At 38.4% G+C, this 7,630-nt stretch overlaps 1 non-coding gene across 1 annotated transcript; it reads right to left on the bottom strand.

Annotated features, from left to right (window-relative positions):
• Nucleotides 1-338: 338 nt before the first annotated feature.
• TRNAL-CAA lies at nucleotides 339-445 on the bottom strand. Its single transcript has 2 exons — nucleotides 408-445; nucleotides 339-384 (listed from the first exon to the last, which is right to left on the bottom strand). It is a non-coding gene; the product is annotated as a tRNA-Leu (tRNA).
• Nucleotides 446-7,630: the final 7,185 nt, after the last annotated feature.

Raw genomic sequence — 7,630 nt, 5'->3', positions numbered from 1 at the left:
CGTAGCCGTTTCTCTTTCCGTGCTTCTCTTCTCTCGACCTCCACTCCACTCCCGATTAGAAAGAAAAAGCAGAACACAGAAAAAAATAAATGAGGAAAATTAGGGAGGAGGGGCGTGCGGGCCCCAAAACACAAATCTTTGGGATCGGAGAGCCGGTTAGGGAAACACATGAAGGTAATACCCCGGGTTTACTGAGACCCACTCATCCCTAGAACGACTCAAAATGAAGGTTACTACTGTTGATTATTGCTTTTAATTTAAAAACAAAACTGTCTAAAAGACATTTATCATTGTTAAAAGTATGAGTGAGATTAAAAAAAAAAAAAAAAAAAAAGATGTGTCAGAAGTGGGATTTGAACCCACGCCTCCATACGGAGACCAGAACACTCCACAAGCGAAGGTACTACCTTGAGTCTGGCGCCTTAGACCACTCGGCCATCCTGACACTCGAAAATTCTAGTTCCTAGAGGACATTATTCAAGAAGCGAAAGTAAAACGTGTGGTTCGACTCAGTTTTTTATGATTTTTTTTTAAGCCTTTTTTTCCCCTCTCATTTGATTCAGCTTTTCTCCTTTCTCTTTGTAGCTGCTTCTTTCTACCCTATAATTTAGGAAAACACCTGCAAGACATGGGGCGGGAGTAGTGGGGTGGAGGGGGTGGTCCCATTTGAACAGGCAAAATTTACGGCAATAGAAACGGAGACAATCTATTTGCAATTCGTTCAGTACATGTATTGATTGCCTAACTCTCTACAAAACACTATTCCATAATGTAGTTTTAAATCTGGTAAGGCTAGGTCTCCTAGCTACTCCCTTAATTATTCCCTTGAAATTCTTTCTTTTTTGTCTCTCAAACATCAATTCTTTTATTTTGCCAGGTAATTTAATATCACCAAATAACACTGCGGTAACATCTATAAACTAAATTATTTCACTTACTACCTGTAGGACGTTGGACAAATCGCTCATTAAATGTCTCTGGGCATCAATTTTCTGATCTAACTGTGGGGGTTGGATCAGACTGTCTCTAAAGTCTTTGCAGTTAATCCTGCTCTTCATTAAAAAGGAATGTCCACTTATGAGCACGTTTCTCCCTACCATCAGGTCCTAAAAACCCCCATTTTAAAAAAATCTGCTATATGTGTTTGTATGTTTGTATATATATACTTAAGCATATATATATTTATGAAAAATAGAAATTTCAAAATGTTTTGACAGAAGATCCAAAGGGAGAAAGCACTTAAGTATTATCACCACACCAAAGAACGCCTTTTCAAATGAGAAATTTCTTAGATAAACATTTTCTTCCCAGTCCACTTTAGGAAGGTTCTAATGTTAACTGTGTTCTATTGCCAGAACCATGCAAGAAGTAAGTAACAAGTCCTGGTCTTCCTTCTTAAGACCTTAATTTGACATTCAAGGTCAAATGATATGGTCCTATACTACTTTTTAAATTGTAATTCCCATTACTTATATATCTTACCCTGTTAACTTAGTCTCTCCAAAATCACTATTCTTTAAACATATTTATACTCTTCAGTCTTAGTACCTTTGTCCATAATATACCCTGATTTGAAATGTTCTCTTTATTATTCTGCATCGATCCAACTTCAACCCATATTGCTTCAATGTCTGGCTCAAATTCTAACTCCATTTTACCACCTCAAACCAAGCAGTGTCCTGCTTGGCTCCCCTCTGCTTTTACTTATCAAACCTGCTCTTCCTCTGCACTTTGTCTTTATAGTGTTAACAGCAAGCATTTGTTGATTTGGGCTTATTTATTGGCAGTGTATTTCTGAAGATGCAATTGATGAAATATTATCCCCCAGAAAAGAGAGAAAGGACAGATTTAATTTTGAGGTGTTGTGTCTGAGTATGGGATTAGAATTAAAATAAAATTATAGATCCCTGGTTGGCAATAAATTAGTAGGAGGGAGGATAAATAAGATTGGATAGATAAATTTGCTCACTACTCTTTCCTACCACTACCATAAGAACAGAGTTTGGTATTGAATTGAATTTAATTTCATACTTATTTGGTGAATCAGTATTGGGTTTAGATTTTCATAATACTGATACATAATTTTTTAAATGCATTTTGGGTTTTGGTTTTTTTTTTTTTTTACTGACATTATGCAATCTATTTTTTAAAATACTCTTAATTCTCTTGAAGCCAAGCTGCTTGTCTGTGAAACAGCACTGATGAGTGAGATCCAAACTAGGCCCACTTTTCAGAGCCTGGACGATGAAGCTTCAGTAGATCTTTTCTGCTCTTCATCTATAGCCTGGCTCTTGGGCAATCTCCAGGAGGAGACTAGAATGAGAACTGTATAGTAAGTTTTTTATAAGCTTACAGAGCCTAGTGAACGAGATGAGGTGAGATCTTTCGAGACAGTTATGAAAATCGAGTAAGGCTTCATCTACTTCAGAGTTTGAGTAGGCCTAAAGGACTTTGAAGATTGAATCAAGAGCATACTTAAGTCCCGTCAAGCTATCCTCCTATGATATCAGTGTCTCCCTATTTCGGTCAAATATGGGCAACTATGTACTTATTGGTCAAGTTCAATTTTTTAGGTAGTTCCCCGAATTTAGAATGTAAGATCCTCAGCCAATAAGGATGAGGGTCAGTGGTGGGAGGGGGTATTTTCGTTAGGGATTAAAAGTGTTGATCCTGCCCCCTACGGTGCTTCCTCCCTTCTATTGTCTGCTCGAAGGGTGGAACGCCCTTCTGATAGAATGTATAATAAACTTTGCTTAGCTTATAGAGATATCTCCAGTTTTTTTTTTTTTTTTTTTTTTTTTTTTATTAAATGGTAACCCCTCACCATTTCTGAACCACACAGTTTTGGAGGCTAGTCCAGATCACACTAGTGGTGAATAGGTGAACCCTTAAGGTGCTAGTGGGGTGGCACCCTGCCCTGATTTAAGGCAGCTTGCCAATGTCCAGGGGTTTCTCCATGCTTTCCAAGGTAAAGTGGGCCCAAAGTGGAGAAACTTAAAGCAAAGGTAGAGGGCAGACCAGTAGAGTAATTTGTTGCACAGCAACCCAGAGGTAAGCCCCCTATGAGGCCCTTGAGTCTTATAGACTCTGGAGGCATCTCTGGACAGGATAGACTAGGGTAGGCTTACTTGGGTGACTGAAGTCAATTGGCGACAATTGGCATGTTTGGGCGTTTTGGAATTTAGATTCCATCCAAATTCAATGGGTGTGGCCCAGTCCCAGCCAGCCCTTTCGGAGAGAAATGAGAAAAATGATTAGAAAATACCGGTAGATAGTCCCTTGGGAGATAAATTAAGTAAATGGAACAAACTGCCAAAATATATAAGGAAAAAGCAAGGAAAAAGAAAAAGATGATAAGGTAATTGTTGTTTTGTTTGGGGTGACAAAGATATTGGTGGAGACACTATTGAAGACTGGGTGTGCCAAAGACTGAATTTGTACCTGAAAGAGAAGAAAAGGATTTAATTCCATCAGCCCCTCCAAGGGCCCTTGAGCCCTATTTTGAATTCTCCTCACTAGAGGAGAGGGGGCTAATTAGAGGTGCAGCTATGAAGGAGTGGAACAGGAGAAACCCTCCAGCTGCAGGAGTAGTTTCAGCTGACTAGAAATACCCTTTAGTAGATCCCAATTGGGATCACAATAACCCTATACACCGGGGAAGTATTGAGAGAGTGAAGATGGTGACTTCTTTCCTTTCCCTCCCGCGTGTCCTGACCTGCAGTAGGGCTCCATGGGACCAAGAGAAAGAAACTGCTATTTAGTGAAATTCATTATTTTAAATATGATGGTTTTATATTATTGGGAATTTAAAGTCGTGTTTGGGATTTTAAGTTAAAATTAATAACCTAAACAAAATGCTGATAGCTTATCTTAGGGGAGGTTGGGGTTGTATCTCCCTACTTAGATAGTATGTTTTCTAGAGGTATTGTAATGCCAAAGAAACTGAACAAGACAGAGATTAGAGACCAATTCAATAATTTATTAAATGGAGAGAAATACTGGGACCAATGGATCCCAGGGCTAGACAAGACTATCATCTCAAAGAGTCTAGCTCCGAGTCTCTGGGCAGGGAGCCTTTTATGGAATAACAACAATGGAGGGACCTAGGTGGGGATAACCTCATAGTAACCTCGTAGAGGTTACTAATATTCTAATGACATTAAGGAATGTCTATAAAATCTTTATTTCAGCCATTAAGGGAGGACGGTCATAACCTTAAGGCAGAATTACGAAATAGGACAAATGGAGGAACTGGTCACCCCATTAAAAGAGAACTTTGGCATTACAGTATTGGGTAATTTGTAACTGAGTTATGCCTTAAAAATTTGTCAGCTGTGTTGGGCATATGTAAGTTTTATGAAATTTGGTTATTTGGGAACCTTGAAGTTTAAAGTTTAAAAAAAATTTTTTTTCTTTGACTTAAAGATAAGAGACAAGAAAGATTGGTTTGCAAAAGCAATTAATAGTTTAAATGGAGCCTAGTATTGGTTTGGGGTTGTTTAACATAGGTCTGAGAATGTTTGAGCAAGTAAGCTTTGGAAGGAGAGAGATGGGAAAAGAGGGTGTGAGAGAAGGAAGAAGAGAGAAAAAAATAGCTTTCCAGAAATGGAAGAAAAAGACAAAATTCTCTAGTGAATTTGCCATTTATTATGGAAAAGGAGATACCCCATGAGGTTGGTGCCTGTCTTGAACTGGCAGATTGAATCCTGGGGGAAATGGCACCCTAAAAAAGTTAGCTGTGATAAATTAGGGTCAGGAAGCATGGTGGAGTGGGGGAAGGGTGGCCACATGGAGAGAGACCTTGTCAGGGGATTTCACCCTCCTCCCCCATTAAGTATGGTGGCTTTTTAATAACTGCAGCTCTTTGCTGGTTCGGATATTAATTGCTTCTACTGTTTAAAGGAAGAGCCTACATTTATATGGTGTTAATAACTGAAGGTTTTGATTTTTAATTTTCAAGTCTATAGCTGCTCTAAGAAGTTTGTTGGAACTGTAAGTTATCTGAAAGCAATTTATTTCTACTAAGATCCCATCTTTCTAAAGCAAATTATTTAATGTTTATTTACATGCAAGATAGTCTCCTTATTTAAGGAATATGATTTTAAAAAAAAAAACCTAGAGCAGGATTTTAATCTGATCTGATAATTTGATAGGGTTATTTCCAAAAATTTAATTCTTTTTTATTAGATTGAAGGGTGTATTAATGTTAAATCTGAAAGATCTGAAAGTTTCTTTTATGTGGAAATGGGATGGACAACATGCGATTTAGAATTTTTCTTTGTATTTGAGTATTTTAAAAGCAAAATGATCTGTGTAATGTTAAACTTAGAACCATCTACTTAGATATGAAAGATAAGCTGTATAAGCTGTGAACTTTCTAGGATGAACCCTTTACTGTGATTCTTGAACTAGATTCATTTGAAGCCTTGATTAGTGATAATTGTAGGAGATAAAATCTTTTGGGACTGCAGCTAATATTTACTTGGAGTTTTGAATTCAGGTAACTGTCTGCATAGGTCATAAGGTGGAATGGTTAAAACTTAGGACAGTTACCTGAGGTAAAACTGACTTAAATAATCATGTCCCTGATTTTTCCTCTTATAGCAAATGTCTGTAATAGGAGTAAGTGGTTGGTGAGATATACAAGTATGTAGATATTTTAATTTGCAGCTCAGACTTTGGTTGCTGCTATTAATCTTTTAACCTTTTTACTTCCTGGGGCTAGAGTTTTTTTATCTAAAGGCTTACTTCACCCAAGTACTTGGGGCCACTCCCACTTTGCCTTTTATTCTTTGAAAGCTGGGAATCTCATCACACCCTGATTACACTAAGGTTTTTTTAGGACCCTAAAAGTTAAACTAATTTGTTTAGAGCCTTTTACACTGTATATTGATGGAAGGCAGGGCTATCTCTGGAACCCCAATCCTAGATCATCTTAAGATGCGTTTTTTATGTTTTGCATGATCATGGGGGGGGGGGGGGGTTTATGGAAAAGAGAACTTTTGACGCCCAAACAATTCCCCATTAAATACGCAGACGAAATGAAATGAAGGGGAATTCACTCCAGATAAAGGGAAGGAGGCTTATAGGATCAGCTGCCCATGTTGCATTACTGATCCTTTGCTCCTGACCAGTGGCTTTCCTTTCTAAAGTATTAGATCCGGTAGCCAAAAGTATGGCCGACCTGTGTACAAGCAGTAGCTGCTACCATGCTACCACTCTCTTGGTAGAAGAGAGTAGGAACCTCACCTTTGGAGGCAGTGTTATAATAAGTATCCCACACAAATAAGAACAATATTAAATCAGAGGACTGGGAGATCTCACAGATTCCAGAATGTTAATAATCTTAATCCTGCCTCCTTTTTGTCCCCTGTGTGAGGGACAGAAATCCTATCCAAAAATGATTACTCAGAGACCTCTCCAAGTAAAAAGCAGAAAAGTTGTTTATTTAATTAATTCTCATGAGAATGAGCAGTTCCACCGCGAGGAGGGAAAGAGAGCTCACGATAGAAGGGCTAAAGAAGGGGATAAGGTATACAGTCTTTATAGGGTCTTTTAGATTACATCATGTGTTTGAGGAACATTAAGAGGTAGGTGCCCCCCCCCCTTTTTTATTGGATGTTATTCGTACCAAAAACAGCAGACTCCTAGTTCTGGGAGGAACCACACATCAAGCAACCATTTGTTTAAACATCAATGGTTTGAACAGCAATAAACGCCATCATTCTAGGTTGGATACATCCTTTGAAATTCTTCACTTATCTTTACTGCAGGAAGCTGCTGGAAGTTCTTCAATTACACACACACACACACACACACACACACACACACACACACCTGGAACAGAACCATCCCCTGGAGAGGAACATTTTTAGAGTTAATTGATTTTCAAACAAAAGTAAGAGAGGATTTACAAGAATTCCCAATGCCTGGGGGAGTAAATTGGTTTATAGATTGTTATGAACCAGAACTTGAAACAAGGTGATAACTCAATGGAATTGATAGAAACAATGTTTAAGTTAACACCTTTGAGAGTTCACACATTAGCTCACACATTAGTTCACACAGGAGATTTCAGGGCTCAGTATGAGATATCCAAATTCACAACTCCCATAATCCCACTCTCAGAGGAGGAGTCAATCTTTGAGTTTACACCTCTAAAAGAGCATAAAAAGAGCTTCAGTCAGTCAGTTCAGAAGATTGCCAGGAGTAGGAGTTGAGCTAGAGGCAGAAGCTGGAAGAGCAAAAAGACAAGCTGCAAGAGCTCTTGGAACTAAGCAGAGAGATAGGCCTCTAAGAAAACTAACTGGGATATATTGAAGGAGACAATAAAAGATTTAAACTTTTAACACCTGGCTGCATTTGGAGTGATTATTACTCTGAACCGAAACTAAGGCTGCCTCCAGAAAACTTCCCCTAGAAACCTGCTCCCAGAGAACAATTATATTATACAAAAGAAGAGAACACCACACTAGATGACTCTTGTAGGATGTTAGATGGGAAAAGGAAAAATGGGTTTGGAGATAAAACTTCCACTGTTACCAAGGGCAGTCTACCTGCTCATTTGTCATCTCAAACTTGTGAATTGTATGCCTTAAATCAAGCCTTGAAATTATTAAGGGACATCAGA

The sequence above is a fragment of the Sarcophilus harrisii genome, chromosome 4, assembly GCF_902635505.1.
Source record: "Sarcophilus harrisii chromosome 4, mSarHar1.11, whole genome shotgun sequence".
In the NCBI taxonomy this organism is placed as follows: Eukaryota; Metazoa; Chordata; class Mammalia; order Dasyuromorphia; family Dasyuridae; genus Sarcophilus; species Sarcophilus harrisii.
Note: the sequence above shows the minus strand (reverse complement) of the source record. Positions and strands in the feature narration are given on the sequence as shown.